This window comes from Aquarana catesbeiana, linkage group LG01 (genome assembly GCF_042186555.1).
Source record: "Aquarana catesbeiana isolate 2022-GZ linkage group LG01, ASM4218655v1, whole genome shotgun sequence".
NCBI classification, from domain to species: Eukaryota; Metazoa; Chordata; class Amphibia; order Anura; family Ranidae; genus Aquarana; species Aquarana catesbeiana.
Genome location: NC_133324.1, coordinates 935986641 through 936008497, shown reverse-complemented (window position 1 = coordinate 936008497; position 21857 = coordinate 935986641).

Below are 21857 nucleotides of genomic sequence, written 5' to 3'. Positions count from 1 at the left end.
AATCCGCACATTTCGGTATATTACTTGTCTATGTAGTGTGAAAATTGTGGGAGGAGTTAGGGTGGTAAATTTGGCTATAATAATAAGAATAATAAGAACTAGAAAAGGTACAATTTCTGGGGAAATTGTGAAAGTGTTCTTGCCTCTACAACTAGAGTGGGCGGAGTAACTGGGTGGAGTGGCTTGAGTAACTGTGAAAAGTGTTAAAAAGCTTAATATTTTAAAAAGTATAAATAGTAGTAAAAAAGTTCCATCATTCGCTGAAAAAGCTGAACATTTTTTTCAAAAGTAATTTATTTTTTCAAAAATGAATTTTTTTTAATCAAAAATGATTTTTTTTTTCTTCAAAAATGATTTTTTTTTTCAAAAGTAATTTTTTTTTCAAAAATAATTTTTTTTTTTCAAAAATATTTTTTTTTTTCAAATATATTTTTTTTTCAAAAATAATTTTTTTTTTAAAAGTAATTTTTTTTTCAAAAATATTTTTTTTTTTCAAAAATAATTTTTTTTTTTTCAAAAATATTTTTTTTTTTTTCAAAAATGATTTTTTTTTTTCAAAAATTATTTTTTTACTTTTTTCAAAAATTATTTTTTTTTTTTCAAAAATATTTTTTTTTTTACATGGGGCGGTCATAATGTTTTGGCTGATCATGGGGTGGTCATAATGTTTTGGCTGATCATGGGGTTGTCAGCTTTTGTCACTTCCCACTCTAGTTTTGAACATTTCGCCATTCATTCCTATGGGACCAATTTCGCCGCAAAAACGTCATTTCGTGGACCATTCGGCAAAACATTCCACAAAGTAATAACACACCAATCGGGAACAATCCGCTCGTTTCGGTATATTATTTGTGTCTGTAGTGTGAAAACTGTGGGAGGAGTCTACAAGCATTATCAAGTCTAGCAGATGAAGTCACATGCATTTGGGGTGTCTCAGCATCTTGTGTTTACAACCACTGTTTCCTAGCAACGCTCATGCCCTGTTTATGCTTCCCAAATACTGCTTCATCAAAACTGCCCCATCAGAATTACCCCATCAAAACTGCCCCATCATATTCCTCTATTATAAATCAGTACATGGTGTGTCTGTCCCCTCCCCCGGGCTCTGTAATCAGCTGAGATGCTCCAGCCACCTTCCCCCCTGTGTATAACAGAAGCTTTGGTAACCATGGCAACAAAACAAACACTAACAGTACACTCTGATTAATGGCTAAAATTTCCTGAAATTACCTCTAAACAAATGGCAGTATTTTAAAAACTATACATCCTACAGCAAAGATCTTTATATTGTGAGAATCACAAGACCCAGACCTAGATTTTGATGTATAGTATGTCTCTGAAATATTAAAAATGAAGGCACAGTCGCAGTTTAGAAATTGCCCTTCAAATTTGGAGGGAGCTAGAGTGTAGTTTCAATGAATGTCAATGGACGGCGTGAGTTGCAAACAAATGGTCATATTGTGAAAACTATCAGGACTATGGCTTAGCCGTGGACATGTTTAGTGGCAGCAGGGATAGCTGAACGTTTTGATATAAGATTTGTGTAGGTGGGCTTGAAAATGAGGGAGTGGCGGCAGTTTAGAAATCATGTTCTGATTTTCCAGCTTTTGTCATCTCCCACTCTAGTTTCCCCATTCATTCCTATGGGACCAATTTCGCCGCAAAAACGACGATATTTCGTGAACCATTCGGCGAAACGTTCCACAAAGTAATAGCACACCATTCGGGAACAATCCGCACGTTTCGGTATATTACTTGTCTATGTAGTGTAAAAACTGTGGGAGGAGTTAGGGTGGTAAATTTGGCTATAATAATAAGAATAATATATATGTGAGATAACAGTAAGTGGTCTTGCTATGCAAGAACACTTAAATATGCAGACAAAGCTGCCTGCCATGCCTCCTTGGTCGAATCAGAAGGATCCACAACATATAATTGTTCCATCTCTTGTACTCTAGCTTCAAGTTCATTTTTAAGAGCAGATGAATCTTGTTTAACCTTATTCATTTCAGCGATTAATACACCCCTCAAATATGCCTTAAAGGCATCCCACTGCCCAACCATCGAGTCATTTGGATCCTGGGTGCGGAAAAACTCACACATGCTCCCTACTATCCCCTCATGTGAGCGGAATAGTTTCAACCAGAAAGAGTTAAATTTCCAGGGGGCTTTAGGTAATGTAACTATTGGGGGAATTATGAGCCGTATAACCACTGGAGAGTGGTCAGATACACTGCGAGGCCTATGTATCATATCAGAAACAAACGGGAGCATGTTTAAGCTGCACACCCCCACTTCAATTCTAGACAAACAGCCATGGGTTTTAGAAAAACATGTGAATTGTCTAACTCCTGGGTTCCTGTGTCTCCAGATATCCACCCAGCCCACCTCTTGCAACAACCGTGCCAGGGGGGTATCCCTGGAGAGGGCAGAGGCTCCGGGTCCCGGGTGTCTATCTTCAACTGGATTTAAACAGCAGTTAAAGTCCCCCGTTACCAACAGTGGTGCGTCAGGCCTGCCACCCATAAATGTTAGCAGAGACCTAAGCACCGCCGCCGTGAAGGGGGGGAATATATACCACCGCCAGCACACAAGTCAATGTACCCAGTCTGCAATGGAGAAAAACATATCGACCTTCACTATCAATTTCATTTGCAAATTCTTCATAGTCCAGGTTACCGTGAATCAGCACGCTCACCAGTAGGAAGTGTGCGTAGAATGATAGGCCTTTCCCACCCAGGAGTAACCTAGGAAGCTCACAGTGTCCGCAGTCAAGTGGGTCTCTTGGTAGCAAAGAATGCCGGGGATGTACTTCTTCAAACACATACGAATCATAGTACGTTTCAGTGGGGAGTGGAGTCCCCTACCATTCCAAGATACTAACGGGATGTCTGCCATGTCCGCTGGTAGGCAATTAATGTTGACCGGTAATTTATGTGCACCTGTGCAAGATGGTGGATCCACTTCTGTAGCAAAGTTCCTCTGGATTTGCCGTTTGCCGTGAGGTTGATGAACTCGTGCCCTTTTGAAATATTATCCGTTCTGCTTGTGACTCTCATTGGTAAATTCTTCCCCGCAACAGTGGGGGGCAATGGAAAAGGAAACTTTCTTATGCTATAAACCACACTTTCTGCCAACATGGCAACTTTAACAACATATGCGATATTCCATCGCTCTTTTTCAATGTAAATGGTCATTCGTAATTCAACTTTTGTTCCAATTCGCTCTCATTACACTGCTTAGGAATATTCTGTCCCCCAGCCAAGGAACATCTTTCAACATTGAAAAGAAGGAAAAAGGTATGCTCTGGTTGCACATCTAGAAAATGATATAGAAGGACATTTTCAAGTAGCTCAGCACTCTGCAAGCAGCCGGTTTAGTCCTTTCAATCTTCTTCCTGTGGAGCTTGCCATTTCAACGCCTGCTCATTTCTATCCAACCAGACTGAAGCGTCCTTAGCGGATTCAAAAAATTGTGCTTGGCCTCTTACCACAATCCGTAGTTTCACTGGATATAACATAGCATATGGGAGTTGTAAAAGCCGCAATCTGCGTTTCACATCTGTGAATTTAGCTCTGCGCCTCTGGACTTCTGCCAAAAAGTCCGGGTAGAAGGATACCCGGACGCCATTATGTAGAACATTTGCCTTTTCCTGAGCTTGTCTCAGCACTGCTTCTCTGTCCTTGTAATGTAAAATTCTTGCCAGAATGGATCTTGGAGGGCCCCCTGGTGGAGGAGGGCGTGAAGGCACTCGGTGAGCACGTCCGGAGACCATTTCTTCTGCAACTGTTTGACATGGGCGTCAAATAAAATTTTTTACAGCAAGGCCAATTCTTGCTTTCATCAAGACTACCTCTAGAAGGTTATGGGGTGAAGGCACCAACAACACCCACAGACCAATTTTTGCACAATTGTGTGACAGGGGCATCAAATTTAAAAAAAAGTACAGCGAGGTTAATTCTCGCTTTCATCAAGACTACCTCTAGGAGGTTACAGGGTGAAGGCACCAACAACACCCAAAGACCAATTTATGCACAATTGTGTGATAGGAGCATCAAATTTTTTTTTTTTTACAGGAAGGCCAATTCTTGCTTTTATGAAGATTACCTCTAGAAGGTTATGGGGTGAAGGCACCAACAACACCCAAAGACCAATTTTTGCACAACTGTGACAGGGGTGTCAAATTTAATTGGTTTACAGCAAGGCCAATCCTTGCTTTCATCAAGACTACCTCTAGAAGGTTACAGGGTGAAGGCACCAACAACACCCAAAGACTCATTTTTCCACAACTGTTTGACAGGGGTGTCAAATTTCAAATTTTTACAGCAAGGTCAATTCTTGCTTTCATCAAGACTACCTCTACAAAGTTATGGGGTGAAGGCACCAACAACACCTAAAGACCAACCATACCTGTTATTTCTCTTTAAAGTCTGTGAAAGAGACACCAGACTTTATCTAAAAAAAAAAAAAATGTTAATCTTGGCCTGAGTGTACTATAATTTGGCTTCTTCACACCATCAAGCATGCTTTTTCTGATCAATATATGGTGCTATTCATCGGCATATTTGTTGACTAATGGACTGACTAAGAGACTTCTGTGTCTGACTGTGGCCTGGGTCTAATTGAGTTTACTATTATACCACTTGTGCATCCCATGAGTGAATCTCCCACTGGTAGAGTATGTAATGGAAATTTGTACGTTCTGTAAATAATTGTATTCTATTTTGTATGTATTGCACACTGCCCTCACTGTGCACACAGCACTAATAATGTTTTCAGTACATGTTTACATTCTTTCGAGTTCTGATTAGAATTAGCCTGCCTATGTAACGCCCCTTGTTACCATAAACGTACAATTGTAATATTAATGTGACACCTACGTAATTATGTGTATAAAAACCTTCAATTGCGTCATAATAAAGCAGAACAGTTATTTGGAAAGATGCTGAGCATATCTTTTGTGTCTGTTCCCTACTGCAGTAGTTATTATTAATTTGGAACCACTAATCAATATGAGGATAGGAGTTGCCTATCATCAATTTAACCAAGTCAAGTATCTTTTAGGTGGGTGTCATTTACCAAATTGGGATACTATATCCTTTAGCCTGCTCACAAGACCAAAAGGACTTACCTCTAAGTAAAAGAGCAGATGTACTGGGTATACATAAAAGCAAATAAAAAATTGTGGATGTATATTAATTATTGTTTAATAAAGATATTCCTGCGCTATCGGATGTGGAGGTGGCTAAAAGTGGAACAGCTGCATGCACCTATTACGGTACACTAAACCTATATAACTATCATATGGATGGATGGTGCCGCGCTAATCCTGTTGTATAAGTCTCTAGTGATTATAAATTAAACTAAATGTGTATAAATGGCCTAAAAAACCAGTGATGTATTCATGCAAGTGATATAACTCACTGCACAGAATTAAATTATTAGAAATTATTATTAAAAGTGTAGGTGTAAACAAATTACAACCTAAAAATCAGATTAAAATAACAATCTTAGATAACCATAACAGTGGCAAATTCAGCATAAGTGGCAAGAAACAATAATAAATATAGCAGCGTGAATTATATTAAATAATTATCAATCTCAAATTAGCAAAGTGCATTGTGCAAAACACTGTGCAACATAAATAGCTATTTCATATAATGATTTAAGGTGTTACACAACAAACATTCCATAAAGTGCAAGTGTGCAGACAAAAAATATATAAATCAAATATATAAATAAACACTCCAAACTAGATATTAATAAAGTAAAAGTGAATGTCCCAAAGAAAAATAATGAAAAAAAGAAAATCACACAAGGAAAAATGTCCTTATTCTTGATAATATCTGTGACAGTATGGTGCTGGCATGCGCATGTAGCAGTTAAAGTGCCTGGTGACTCAGGATCTCATGCAGCTTCGTGTGCAAACACTACAGTGGGTAGTGGCCCCTTACCTCAAAGCAATGGGGCAACAGCATATGACCAAACTGGTTCTTTATCTTTTCCACCTAGCGGCTCCTATGTATTCCTCACCGTCCCAGGGTAAGGTTCCCTCAGATGTAATGCAGGGGGGTGTTTTAAAGTAGAAAAAAGGAACCCAATAGTGTAATTCCGTTTTTAAGATTACCGGTTTATTAAGCAAAGAAAGCAGGTACTCACATTCAAAACTAAATGATACAGTTTTTGTATCCGACGAGCGGCGAGCTCGTAGCCTTCTCTCAGTGTGTCCAGCCTATCCCGTCCCTACGCGTGACGTCACACCACACGTGACTTCTTCAGGGGTGTGACGTCACGCGTAGGGACGGGATAGGCTGGACACACTGAGAGAAGGCTACGAGCTCGCCGCTCGTCGGATACAAACACTGTATCATTTAGTTTTGAATGTGAGTACCTGCTTTCTTTGCTTAATAAACCGGTAATCTTAAAAACGGAATTACACTATTGGGTTCCTTTTTTCTACTTTAAAACACCCCCCTGCATTACATCTGAGGGAACCTTACCCTGGGACGGTGAGGAATACATAGGAGCCGCTAGGTGGAAAAGATAAAGAACCAGTTTGGTCATATGCTGTTGCCCCATTGCTTTGAGGTAAGGGGCCACTACCCACTGTAGTGTTTGCACACGAAGCTGCATGAGATCCTGAGTCACCAGGCACTTTAACTGCTACATGCGCATGCCAGCACCATACTGTCACAGATATTATCAAGAATAAGGACATTTTTCCTTGTGTGATTTTCTTTTTTTCATTATTTTTCTTTGGGACATTCACTTTTACTTTATTAATATCTAGTTTGGAGTGTTTATTTATATATTTGATTTATATATTTTTTGTCTGCACACTTGCACTTTATGGAATGTTTGTTGTGTAACACCTTAAATCATTATATGAAATAGCTATTTATGTTGCACAGTGTTTTGCACAATGCACTTTGCTAATTTGAGATTGATAATTATTTAATATAATTCACGCTGCTATATTTATTATTGTTTCTTGCCACTTATGCTGAATTTGCCACTGTTATGGTTATCTAAGATTGTTATTTTAATCTGATTTTTAGGTTGTAATTTGTTTACACCTACACTTTTAATAATAATTTCTAATAATTTAATTCTGTGCAGTGAGTTATATCACTTGCATGAATACATCACTGTTTTTTTAGGCCATTTATACACATTTAGTTTTATTTATAATCACTAGAGACTTATACAACAGGATTAGCGCGGCACCATCCATCCATATATTAATTATTATTAAGATATTCACTGTAAACAAGCATATTAGGAAAAGAGGGATCATATTAATATACTCAAAAAAGGAGATACCCAATGAGGTGGGTAAAACACAAAAGATAACCTTAATGAGAGCAAGCCATTATTTACCATTATTTAAGGAAAATATCTGAAATTCTTTTGACGTATTGAATATTAGAAGTGGTATGCTCAAAGGTGTATCCAGACAGACAGCTAATTGTATGTCCTCTACATAAGCATCTTCATAGCTTGCCAAATATAAAATCAAATCTACTAAGTTCCCAACACAAAACTTGTGTGAGGGTTGACTTGTTCATCCAACAAATGACTAAGGATATTGATGACATACCACAGCATATAATAATGTAGGTACCCTGGCACAACAGTAAGTCTGACAATATTGTCATCAAACCATCTGACAAGGGGAGATAACATACCATTGTCATACCATACCTAAAACACAGAATTTTTGAAGGTTTCTAATCCAATCACCCCAACTTTCTTTTACAAAAGGTTTTATTAATAATCATAGCAATTTCACAGTTTTACAGTGTAGAGAATGCATCATGAATAAACATAACATGAAATTAAGCATCTTATAAATAAAATAAGTATTCTAGTAAATCAGAGAAAAACAAACAAAACAATAAGAATATAACAGAGGCTGAAAACAGTTGTTTGGAAACATGAGAGTGGTTGGACACACTAAGGTTTCAGGAATGCCTGTAGGACTGCGTCCGATTTTTAACAAATACTTGAAGAGTTTGTCTCAACAGGGGCCTAACTGTAAATAGTCCTGAGTATCTATCCATGTAACCATCTCATCCAAGGCTATGCCCAGTGGACAGATGGATTCTTAGGTGCAACTGAGAAGTAAGAGTATTGAGAGGGAGGTTAAAGAAGAACTAGGGGTTGAGATTAGCTAAGAAAGGAGGAGTAAAGAATAGGGGGGAAGGAGAGAAGAGGAAAAAAAGGGGCGGTGGGGAGCAAGAGTGCATTAAATCCGAAAAAGGGTGGTATCAAATCTGGTGGGTTTAGTATATTCGACCCATGGACTCCATACCTTTAGGAACTTATCATGAGTGTCCGAAAGGACAGCAGTCAGCTTTTCGTTAACCATTATATCGTCCATGCGATTCTTACCGCCTCAAAACTTAGTGCCTGTGTCTTCCATGCCCTAGCTATCGTTAATTTGGTTGCAGTAAAGAGATGTAGAGCCAGTTGGCGCTCTGAGGGAAGCAGTTCTGCAATTGGGTTGCAGACAAGTGCTTCGTATGGATCTTTTTTGAGGTCAGCATGGAGTATGTTTCGGAGGAGGGAGTAAACTCTGATCCATAACCTGCGTACCCGTGAACAGGTCCACCAGATGTGTGTCATTGTGCCCTCCTGGGAGCACCCTCGGAAACACAGGGGGGAGTAGGCTGGAATGAAACGGGCCAGTCTAGCCGGTGTGTAGCACCACCTGTAAAGTACCTTATAGGCATTTTCTAAAAAGATGACATTCTTTGAGCATTTGGATATCGTTGAAGTCATGACCTGCCAGTCCTCCGGAGCTAGCTGTTTTCCTAGTTCCCTTTCCCACTGAAGGTGATAGGGCCATGTCGGTGGTTTTTTAGAGGTAATAATAGAGGAATAGATCAGTGATATTAAACCTGAGGTTTGGGGTCTTGCTCTGCAGAAGTTCTCAAAGGGGGTCAAAGTATAAGGGGTCAGTCAAAATTTTATAAGCCCCTGGAGAAAATGGCAAATCTGTAGGTAGCTGTAGTGTTCGCATAACGGGATATTGTGAGAGGAGCATAGAGCCTCAAATGATATTATCCTAGTGGGGATAAAAAAAGAGTGGATGTCCGTGAAACTGTTTGTCTTCCACCAGGAGAACTGCTGGGGATTTTTCACAGCCTGGTGGGAACAATGGGCACTGGAGAAGTTGAAGTAAGGGTAGATGAGGAGAAATCAGACCGGCAGGATACTTGACCGAGTCCCATATGCGAAGGGAATGGGCCAGATATGGGAGCCAGGGCAATGAGGAGATGGGTGTTGGGTGCGAGTCCACTAGATCTATAGTGGCCCATAGCGGCATTTGGTGTTGTGCATAGAGTTGGGATAACCGGGCTATGTTTGCAGCTATATAGTAGGTTTGTAGGTTAGGGACTGGGAGTCCTCCATTGATTCTGTGGGCATATAATATTTGCTTATTGATCCTGGGATGGGTAGAACCCCACACAAATTTCAAGATTTTACGCTGATGTATTCGTAGGATATGCGGCGGATTCGGGACCGGTAGGATTCTAAAGAAGTAAAGTAATTTCAGCAGGTATGTCATACAAATTGCCACAATCCTGCCAAACCAGGATAATGGGAGATGAGCCCAGGAGGACAACATGTCTGTCAGCTTCTTAAGTATAGGAGGAAAGTTTGCCTTATAGTGTTCCGCGTAGGTTGGGGTGAGCCGGATCCCCAGGTAGGGTAATGAGGTCAGCCATTGGAACGTGAAGGTGTTTTTTAAGGTTATCAGGTCCGAGGGCCGAAGATTGATTGACATGGCTTTTGATTTGGTGGGGTTAGCGGACAAGCCAGAGAGGGAGGCAAAAGAGTCTAGTAAAGAGAACAGGTTAGGTAGGCTGATTCTAGGGTTTGTTAGGGTTAGAAGGATATCATCTGCGAACAGTGATATCTTATGGGGTGTGCCTGCTATTTCAACACCAGTTATGTCTGGGTGAGATCGGATCGCCTCTGCTAACGGTTTCATGGCCAAAATAAATAGGAGTAGGGAGAGTGGGCAGCCTTGCCGAGTTCCCCTCCTGATGGAAAAGGGAACTGATTCGAAACCATAGTATTTTTCCTTAGCCTGGGGGGAGTCATATAGTGCCATTACCCATTGCAAGAATGACGATCTGAAGCCATAGTGGCTGAGTACCATCGTCAGGTAAGGCCAGGACAAAGTGTCGAAGGCATTGTTCATGTCAAGAGACAGTAACATAGTTGCTATAGACCAGCTATAGGCTATGTGCTGAAGTTGTATTATACGTCTAATAGCGTCTCCTCCTAATAGCGTCGCCCCGGAACAAACCCCACGTGGTCCTTTTTGACCAGGTGTGGTAAGAAGGAGTTTAAACAATTGGCCAGGATCTTGGTCAGTATTTTAATGTCTACATTAATAAGTGAGATGGACCTAAAATTGGTCCAAGACGAGTGGTCACAGTCGGGTTTTAGAATCATAATATTGGCGGTTAAGAAGTTAGGGGTGAGTGCGTGGCCACCTTTAACTTCATTGAACATAGTTGTTAAATGGGGGGCTAAGACGTCTGCTAACTTCCTATAGTAAAGGGCCGTGAAGCCATCCGGGCTGGACGTTTGCCTACTTTCAGTTGTTTTATGCCCTGCAATACTTCCGTTAACTGAATGTCTTGGTCCATTAATGAAGTGTGTGTATCGGACAGTTTAGGCAATGTCAGTCTTGTCAGGAAGGATGTCAGGTCTTGGGTAGGATGCTTTGTTTGTTTTTTATGCATATATCACAATTGCTGTTTTAGCCGCTTCTTTTGTTCCCTTTAGGCAGCGCAGAATTACTCTTTACACTAGGATGCTGAGTGGGGGCCTTGTAGAGGGTGGTGAGGCAGTGCCTAAATTCTTCCAACACTTTCAATGGATTACCTGTGATGACATTATGTCTAGTGTGAAGAGTGGGTTGTGTTTTGGGGTAAAGGTGCGCAGCCTATTGGCCAGCATTGAGTTGGGTCTGTTGGCTTTGGCATACCATTTCTGGCGGGCCCAGCATAATGTACGTTCTGCCTCTTCAGTGAGGCATAGGTCGAGTTCTATACGCGCCCCATCTAATAATTTATGATTAGCCGGAGTAGTGGACTGTTTAAAAATTGTGGATAGGGAGTCTAGGCGCTTCTAAAGAGTGCCACATTGCTATTTGTTCTCGCTTGCGTTTTGCTGCCAGTTGAATTATATGCCCCTTAGTACCGCTTTGTATGCTTCCCAGAGAGTCTCCTCGGAGGAAACCATATATTAATAAAGAGAAAAACACATGTGGGAGAGACGCATGCGCTGCACACCCCGAAACAACAATAGTAAAAAATGGACAGTTTCCCCGGTGGGGCTTTAGACAGCAAAATCTTGATATTCAGAAATAATAAAAAAAATGTATAACCAGTAAGTGCTTTTATTGAACCATGAACAATTGTAATGCTATAATTCAATTGGCATTACAACATAGAACACTGGCCAAGTAGTACAATACATATTCCACAATATAAAGTCGACACATCTTTACACAAAATTATATACAGTCATACATTTCCGGGCTGTTGACGGTATAAATCACCGACGCGTTTCGACCTGTGTATGGTCATCATCAGGGGGATAGTTGGTTCTATAAAATACATTGAATATCTTCAAAATTTAAGAACATGTCATCATAAATCTCATTGTAAGGTTAAAAGTGGTAGTATATTTACCGCTGAAAAGTAGAGGGAATAATCCTTTGGCCAGTAAAAGCCGTAAATGGATCCGGGGGCCCCCATATTCGCCCCCGTCTCCCCAGAGCGCATGAGTCCAGCCCAAGGGGCTTACAAGGAGCCACATAGACGCCCTCCAGGGGAAGGAGAAGTCAGCACCTGCGACAAAAACCCAATCAGTCAAAATGATTCTCCGCACATTGGCAAAAGTATGAAGTGTATGGGCTAACTGCAATCCTAGTGATCAATATATATTGATCTGGTGTCCTAAGGTTTCATGATTATAATTAATTATATAGAAAGTGGCACAACCATAAAAGAAATGGTTGTATAGTTATAGGGTTGTTTGAGTGGTGTGGTGTGTAAACACAGGTGAGTGGGAAGTGATATGTGGTACAAGGAATATGAAAAAAAAAATGTGGCTACAGGGATGCCGGGGGAGCCACATGTGGGCTGCTTACTCTTGGGGGGGAGGAGATCAGCACCTGTGCCTACTCAATTAATTGCCTACTTTAGGCATATATCCATGATCGGCTACCTGTGAGTCTTATTATGACTCCACGCAGACCGTAATGGATGGCACTGCACAAATCCTTTTTTTTTGGCTCCAGCCTTTTACCTTTTTTGCTCCATTGCAATTTGCTTCATACAAGTCAAACTCTACTACATCAGCCACACTGTGGCACAAGGTAAATTATTATACTATACATATACCCTTACTACTCTAATATTACAACACTACACTCATACTCCTATTCCTATAATCAGTTTAGATCTTCCACACATGTTTTTGATTGTTTCATTTGGTTTTATTCATTCACACACTCTCCTTTTGATTTGTTTTTCACTTTTATTCCACCATGTGTTGGCTGACACTACACACTCATTTCATTCACCTGGACATGGCACTGTAGTCAGCATTGTGCTGGCCATCCATTTAATTTTACTTTATCACTCAAAGGGTTTTTCATATTCCTTGTACCACATATCACTTCCCACTCACCTGTGTTTACACACCACACCACTCAAACAACCCTATAACTATACAACCATTTCTTTTATGGTTGTGCCACTTTCTATATAATTAATTATAATCATGAAACCTTAGGACATCAGATCAATATATATTGATCACTAGGATTGCAGTTAGCCCATACACTTCATACTTTTGCCAATGTGCGGAGAATCATTTTGACTGATTGGGTTTTTGTCGCAGGTGCTGACTTCTCCTTCCCCTGGAGGGCGTCTATGTGGCTCCTTGTAAGCCCCTTGGGCTGGACTCATGCGCTCTGGGGAGACGGGGGCGAATATGGGGGCCCCCCGGATCCATTTACGGCTTTTACTGGCCAAAGGATTATTCCCTCTACTTTTCAGCGGTAAATATACTACCACTTTTAACCTTACAATGAGATTTATGATGACATGTTCTTAAATTTTGAAGATATTCAATGTATTTTATAGAACCAACTATCCCCCTGATGATGACCATACACAGGTCGAAACGCGTCGGGGATTTATACCGTCAACAGCCCGGAAATGTATGACTGTATATAATTTTGTGTAAAGATGTGTCGACTTTATATTGTGGAATATGTATTGTACTACTTGGCCAGTGTTCTATGTTGTAATGCCAATTGAATTATAGCATTACAATTGTTCATGGTTCAATAAAAGCACTTACTGGTTATACATTTTTTTTATTATTTCTGAATATCAAGATTTTCCTCGGAGGAAACCGACCCAGAGTTAAGCCTGAAATATTCCACTGAGGCTTGAGTAATATCAGTGAGGACTTCCTTAAAAGATAGGAGTGAGTCATTCATAGTCCAAGGAGAATATTGTGGTTTGCTGAGTAGTGAGTGGCAGATGACAAAAACAGGGTCATGGTCTGTCCAAGGAGCTGCTAAAATGGAAGCAGACACAACCAGGGGGAGATGTTTCCTCAGAACAAACATATGGTCAATTCTGGAATGGGAATGATGAGGATGGGAGTAATGGGTATAGTCCCTGCCAATGGGGTGTAGCTCCCCCCAGATATCTATCAGGTAATGACTTTATAAAGAATGCGTAAAGTTTTTTGCATCGGGTGATGGAGCTTTGTGTTCCAAGGGGTACTTATCCAGAGCAGGGTTCAGCGTAACATTAGAGTCTCCCGCTAAGAAGAGAGTGCCTCTCTGGTGGGACTGCAACAAGGAGCAGATAAGGAGGGGGGAAAGGTCCCGGATTATTATTTGGAGCATAATAAGTTAGGATGGTGACCTCTGTGTCCTGAATAGTGCCTTGTAGTAAAAGGTACCTACCATTTGGGTCAGCAATCTCTCTACTGCAACTAAAGGGGACCGACTTGTGTATGGCAATCAAAACGCCCCTCTGTTTAGTCGGGCCATTAGCCAGAAAAACTTGAGGGTACAGGGCATCGAAGTATTTAGGACAGGAAGAAGATGAGAAATGGGTCTCCTGTAGGCATGCTATGTTCACTTTCTGTTGCTTAAGATATTTAAAAACTTTAACCCTTTTTTGGGGGGAGTTCATTCCCTGCACATTCAGGGATAGCTAGTTAAGCGTCATGGTACATGGGAAGTTAGCCATAAAACTACTTTACTCACCCACTGCAAGGACCTGAAAAAGGGAAAAGGGAGGTAGAAAGGGAGTGAAACAAAGAAAAGAACAAGATAGAAGGGCATACTGTAGTACATACAGTATAATGGCCAGTAAAAAATTGTAGCATATAGTACTAAAAAAAGTATGAGTGCAACTGGTTGTGGAGCTAAAGGCCCACAAGGGGTTTGGATGTTGGTCGGGACTAATGTTCAAACCAAGAGCCAACATATGGGGGGAGCAGTGATGCAACAAAACCGCTCGGCATTGTTATATTGTAAAATTAACCGTAAATCTTTAAGCACAAGACCTGGTGCACCGCTTAAGGCACTAAAGAGGAACACAAACATCCTAAGATATGTGGTTGCCTTTTATCATAGGTCTCTGTCATCCTGGGTTCCCATCACTTGTCGAGGGGGCCCATGCCGAGCGAGCGACTAAAATGACATTCAGGTAGTCCCATATGGCTACCAAATATATAGAGAGGGAGAGGCAATCAATCTCAATCAAAAAATGTAAATCACAACATTAACAGGGTGAGGAAATAACAACATATTTTGAAACCCACCCACCTCCCAGTGGGGACGGGAGACTACTGTCAGCAGTCCGCAGCACATTGACGGCTGCCGAAGAGCTGAGAGAACCAGCATGTTCGCATCAGGTAAAAAAAGAACTACACAGAGCAAGACAGAACAAAGTAGAACCTGTCAGAATTCTGTTATTCCGCTGTTTTAACAGGGTGTGAGTCCACCCCCCCTACAGTGGCGGCAGTAAGCAGCCAGCTGAACACTCCACGGCCGCCACATAGGACCCCTGTAAAGGGGGCCAAAGTGACATGCTATAATGAGGGCTCAATGTCTTGCCTCAGTGAGGCCGACATATTACGGAGGCACCATCTCGCAGTTGGGGCGCCTCAGGGGGGCCCAGTTCTGTGAAGTTCTTGCAAGAAGTTGAGTGTCAGTTCAGGTTCAATTGGACGGAAAAAAATAGCATCTGTGAGATCAGTTCTGCCTATTACCGACTCAGTAACAACATGCTGGGTATCAGCAGGTGCTAGACATAATGTAGGTTCGAAAGCAGTAGGAGGCAGGCTTAGGGTTTCATGGAGTCATTTGTAACTTTTCTGTGTAGAACCGTTAACGTGAGAGGTTACATGTCATCACCCTTAGGGCCCGCTATGAACCTTTGGGCCTGCAGGTCTTGCAAGGCCTGTGAGCCGGGTTGAGACCTTTGGAGGGGCTGAAGGGCCTGGCACAGAGACTGGGAGGATCTGGGACGGGAGGAAGAAGAGGGTGCATCTCCCTGGGAAGGTGGTATATCCAGCTGCAGTTCATGGAAATGACATTTCAAGTCGGAGGGGGAGGATGCGTGGAACTGGCGACCAAGATGCGAAAATGAAAGCTTAAAAGGGAACCCCCATCTATATTTGATCCCTTGGGTCTGCAGAATCTGGAGGTAAGGTTTCAGGCCCCTTCTCCTAGCCATGGTTACTGGAGAGAGATCCACAAAAAGCTGAAGGGGGTTACCCTGGAAAGAGAGGTCTTGCTGTTCCCATGCAGCTTGGAGGAGCCGCTCCTTGGTGCGGTAAAAATGGAACTTGATGATGACATCTCTTGGGGGGCCTTCTGACAGTTTGGGTGCTAGGGATCTGTGTATACGGTCAAATTCCAGGGGTATCTCAGGTGCCAGCTCCTGGAAAAAGGCAGTTGCTGTACCCTGCAAGTAATTTTTTCCGGGACTCCGCAGATACGAAGGATATCCCTGCGGGCCCTATTTTCAGCATCTTCTAGTTTGTCTCACAGGGACTCCAGCTCTGCAGACAATTTAGTCACCTCTTCTTCATGGCTTTCAAGCACAGTGGTTGCTAAGTCCATTCTTTGCTCTAACTGGTTAGTGCAGTGGCCTATCTCTTTAAGTCCTTTTACAAGGTCAGAGGAGAGCCTGCGTGAGGCCTGTGTGATTTCCTCTCTCACAATGGAGCGAAATCTGTTCAGCAGGGCATCTGAGTCTGCATGCAGGGGACTTACCAGGTCTGTAGGGAACTGTTACAGGCTGTCAGATGGGGAGGTAGGGTCTGCTGCCGAGTATTGTGAGGAGTCGTCAGGCTCCAGAGGATCAGGAGCCATTGTCTTTTTCCCCTTCCCTGAGGCTGGAGCTGATTTGGGCTGTGTATTATACTTTTGACAGTTCTTCGTCGAGCGGTACATAACCGCCGGATGCCTGAAGTGTTCCATAGCTGCAGGAAGCTTTTAGTGTGTGCCCGGGTGCGGGCTGTGCTGTGCTAGCTGAGGTTTGTCATTCCGTCGGCGAGGAGCAGGTGAATCAGGCAGCCATCTTCCCTACTCACGCGCATGTGTCCCCTAGGGCTGTGATTTCAACACTTGTCACAGGGTAAAGTCAATCTGTCCATCCTTGGGGGTCACGGCCTGGCCAGTCAGAGTGCTCTAGCCTCCAGGGGTGGCTTAACGGTCGCAGAGAAGTCAAAATTGTGAGCGCCGGGTGCAGCAAGATGGCCGCCATTCACAGGGCCGAAGCTGTTATTCCACCTGCAGGCCACCGTGGAGGGGTGTCAATGAATTACACAGGTGGCAGATGGGCTCCGGTGATTGTGTAGCAGAAAGGTCGTGTGGAGGGTGGTCTGGGAGGCCAGGATTGAGCGCTGGTACCACGGCCCGGTGCAGCAAGATGGCTGCTGCCCACAGGGCCGGAGCTGTTATTCCACCTGCTGTGGAGGGGTGTCAATGAATGCCACAAGTGAAATCACCCTAAATTTCTATGCATTATTCAAAATAAAAGTCTTACAGACACCTCAAGTAGGTCAATTGTGTCTGGGGTAATTTTCCTAACAAAAAACACAAGCATTTTGGTGGATGATTGCCCTCACCCTTGCGTTGAAGGTCTACCAACTATACGTCTTCTTATGACCCTAAACCAGGCTGACATCTCACCTGAAATCATTTTGATATATATTGCCGTGAGGTTCCTACACTAACCACTTGACAACCGCCGCACAAAGATGTACGTCGGCAGAGCGGCACGGGCAGGCAAAAGGACTTACAGGTACGTCCTTGCCTGCCCGCAGGTGGGGGGTCCGATCGGACCCCCCCGGTGCCTGCGGCGGTCGGCAAATCCTCCCCGGCGATCGGTGGTGAGGGGGAGGCCATCCATTCGTGGCCCCCTCTCATGATCGCTCCTGGCCAATGGGATCATTTCCCTGCCTCTGTATTGTACAGAGAGGCAGAGGAAATGATGTCATCTCTCCTCGGCTCCTCGTTTTCCGTTCCGGCGCCGAGGAGAGAAGACTGGAATGTGAGTTACACAAACACACACATACAGTAGAACACGCCAGGCATACATTACACCTCCGATCCCCCCCCGATTACCCCCCAATCCCCCCCCCGATCACCCCTGCCCCCCCCTGTCACACTGACACCAAGCAGTTTTTGTTTTTTTTTGTTTTTTTTTCTGATTACTGCATGGTGTCAGTTTGTGACAGTTAGTGTGGTGGGACAGTTACTGTTAGCCCCCTTTAGGTCTAGGATACATTCCTAACCCCCCCAATAAAGTTTTAACCCCTTGATCACCCCCCATGTCGCTAAGCGATCATTTTTCTGATCACTGTATTAATGTCGCTGGTGACGCTAGTTAGGGAGGTAAATATTTAGGTTCGCAGTCAGCGTTTTATAGCGACAGGGACCCCCATATACTATCTAATAAATGTTTTAACCCCTTGATTGCCCCCTAGTTAAACCTTTCACCATTGATCACTGTATAACTGTTACGGGTGACGCTGGTTAGTTCGTTTATTTTTTATAGTGTCAGGGCATCCGCCATTTATTACCGAATAAAGGTTGAGCCCCCTGATCGCCCGGCGGTGATATGCGTCACCCCAGGCAGCGTCAGATTAGCACCAGTACCGCTAACACCCACGCACGCAGCATACGCCTCCCTTAGTGGTATAGTATCTGACCGGATCAATATCTGATCCGATCAGATCTATACTAGCATCCCCGGTAGTTTAGGGTTCCCAAAAATGCAGTATTAGCGGGATCAGCCCAGATACCTGCTAGCACCTGCATTTTGCCCCTCCGCCTGGCCCAGCCCAGCCCACCCAAGTGCAGTATCGATTGATCACTGTCACTTACAAAACACTAAACGCATAACTGCAGCGTTCGCAGAGTCAGGCCTGATCCCTGCGATCACTAAAAGTTTTTTTGGTAGCGTTTTGGTGAACTGGCAAGCACCAGCCCCAGGCAGCGTCAGATTAGCGCCAGTACCACTAACACCCACGCACACACAGTACACCTCTCTTAGTGGTGTAGTATCTGAACGGATCAATATCTGATCCGATCAGATCTATACTAGCATCCCCAGCAGTTTAGGGTTCCCAAAAACGTAGTGTTAGCGGAATCAGCCCAGATACCTGCTAGCACCTGCCCACCCACCCAAGTGCAGTATCGATCGATCACTGTCACTTACAAAACTCTAAATGCATAACTGCAGCGTTCGCAGAGTCAGGCCTGATCCCTGCGATCGCTAACAGTTTTTTTGGTAGCGTTTTGGTGAACTGGCAAGCACCAGCGGCCTAGTACACCCCGGTCGTAGTCAAACCAGCACTGCAGTAACACTTGGTGACGTGGCGAGTCCCATAAGTGCAGTTCAAGCTGGTGAGGTGGCAAGCACAAGTAGTGTCCTGCTGCCACCAAAAAGACAAACACAGGCCCGTTGTGCCCATAATGCCCTTCCTGCTGCATTCGCCAATCCTAATTGGGAACCCACCACTTCTGCAGCGCCCGTACTTCCCCCATTCACATCCCCAACCAAATGCAGTCGGCTGCATGAGAGGCATTTTCTTTATGTCCTCCCGAGTACCCCTACCCAACGAACCCCCCAAAAAAGATGTTGTGTCTGCAGCAAGCGTGGATATAGGCGTGACACCCGCTATTATTGTCCCTCCTGTCCTGACAATCCTGGTCTTTGCATTGGTGAATGTTTTGAACGCTACCATACACTAGTTGAGTATTAGCATAGCGTACAGCATTGCACAGACTAGGCACACTTTCACAGGGTCTCCCAAGATGCCATCGCATTTTGAGAGACCCGAACCTGGAACCGGTTACAGTTATAAAAGTTAGTTACAAAAAAAACTGTAAAAAAAAAAAAAATATATATATATATAAAATAAAATAAAAAAATAGTTATAGTTTTATTGTTCTCTCTCTCTCTATTCTCTCTCTATTGTTCTACTCTTTTTTACTGTATTCTATTCTGCAATGTTTTTTTGTTATTATGTTTTATCAAGTTTGCTTTTCAGGTATGCAATTTTTTATACTTTACCGTTTACTGTGTTTTATTGTTAACCATTTTTATGTCTTCAGGTACGCCATTCACGACTTTGAGTGGTTATACCAGAATGATGCCTGCAGGTTTAGGTATCCTCTTGGTATCATTCTTTTCAGCCAGTGGTCGGCTTTCATGTAAAAGCAATCCTAGTGGCTAATTAGCCTCTGGACTGCTTTTACAAGCAGTGGGAGGGAATGCCCCCCCACCATCTTCCGTGTTTTTCTCTGGCTCTCCTGTCTCAACAGGGAACCTGAGAATGCAGCCGGTGATTCAGCCAGCTGACCATAGAGCTGATCAGAGACCAGAGTGGCTCCAAACATCTCTATGGCCTAAGAAACTGGAAGCTACGAGCATTTCATGACTTAGATTTCGCCAGATGTAAACAGCGCCATTGGGAAATTGGGAAAGCATTTTATCACACCGATCTTGGTGTGGTCAGATGCTTTGAGGGCAGAGGAGAGATCTAAGGTCTAATAGACCCAATTTTTTCAAAAAAGAGTACCTGTCACTACCTATTGCTATCATAGGGGATATTTACATTCCCTGAGATAACAATAAAAATGATTAAAAAAAAAATGAAAGGAACAGTTTAAAAATAAGATAAAAAAAGCAAAAAAATAATAAAGAAAAAAAAATCACAGTTTCGGAGGCAATGGAATGCCCAGGTGATACAACCCCCCCCCCCAAATGACCCTATTTTGGAAAGTAGACACCCCAAGATATTTGCTGAGAGGTATAGTGAGTATTTTGCAAACCTCACTTTTTGTCACAAAGTTTTGAAAATTGAAAAAAAAAAAAAATGTTTTTTCTTGTCTTTCTTCATTTTCAAAAACAAATGAGAGCTGCAAAATACTCACCATGCCTCTAAGCAAATAGCTTGGGGTGTCTACTTTCCAAAATGGGGTCATTTGGGGGGATTTGTGCCACAGTTTCGGAGGCATTCCATGGCCTCCGAAACTGTGATAGGCAGTGAAGAGTGAAATCAAAAATTTACACCCTTAGAAATCCTGAAGGCAGAGATTGGTTTTCGGGGCTCCGTATGCAGCTAGGCTCCCAAAAAGTCCCACACATGTGGTATCCTCATACTCAGGAGAAGCAGCTGAATGTATTTTGGGGTGCAATTCCACATATGCCCATGGCCTGTGTAAACAATATATCATTTAGTGACAACTTTTTGTAATTTTTTTTTTTTTTGTCATTATTCAATCACTTGGGACAAAAAAAATTAATATTCAATGAGCTCAACATGCCTCTCAGCAATTTCCTTGGGGTGTCTACTTTCCAAAATGGGGTCATTTGGGGGGGGTTTGTACTGCCCTGCCATTTTAGCACCTCAAGAAATGACATAGGCAGTCATAAACTAAAAGCTGTGTAAATTCCAGAAAATGTTCCCTAGCTTGTAGACGCTATAACTTTTGCGCAAACCAATAAATATACACTTATTGACATTTTTTTTACCAAAGACATGTGGCGGAATACATTTTGGCCTAAATGTATGACTAAAATTGAGTTTATTGGATTTTTTTTAGAAACAAAAATTAGAAAATATCATTTTTTTTCAAAATTTTCGGTCTTTTTCCGTTTATAGCGCAAAAAATAAAAACGACAGAGGTGATCAAATACCATCAAAAGAAAGCTCTATTTGTGGGAAGAAAAGGACGCAAATTTCGTTTGGGTATAGCATTGCATGACCGCGCAATTAGCAGTTAAAGCGACGCAGTGCCAAATTGGAAAAAGTCCTCTGGTCCTTAGGCAGCATAATGGTCCGGGGCTGAAGTGGTTAAATATCCCTCATGTAAAAGGTTTGGAAATTATTAGTTACATAGGTTGAAAAAAATAAACTAGTCCATCTGGTTCAGCCAATAAAAAAAATCACACACACAAATATAAAACCTCCCTATACACTATCCTATACACACAATTCGCTGTAGAGAAAGCACAAAAAAGTCAATAAAGCATAATCCAATTCAGCTCAGCAGAGGAAAAAAAAATTCTGTGAATGTGGTACACACACATTTAGGCTAAATATATTCATTCTACAGTTGTTGACATTTATGATTACCTATGACGGTTTTCACATTCAATGGTTCCCCCTACCTCCAGGTGCAAGGAGTGTCGATGGGGACTACCTGTGCCCCATAGAATGCTAACCTGTACCTGGAGGGGTGGGAGCATTAGCTTTTCTCTTTGGAGAATATG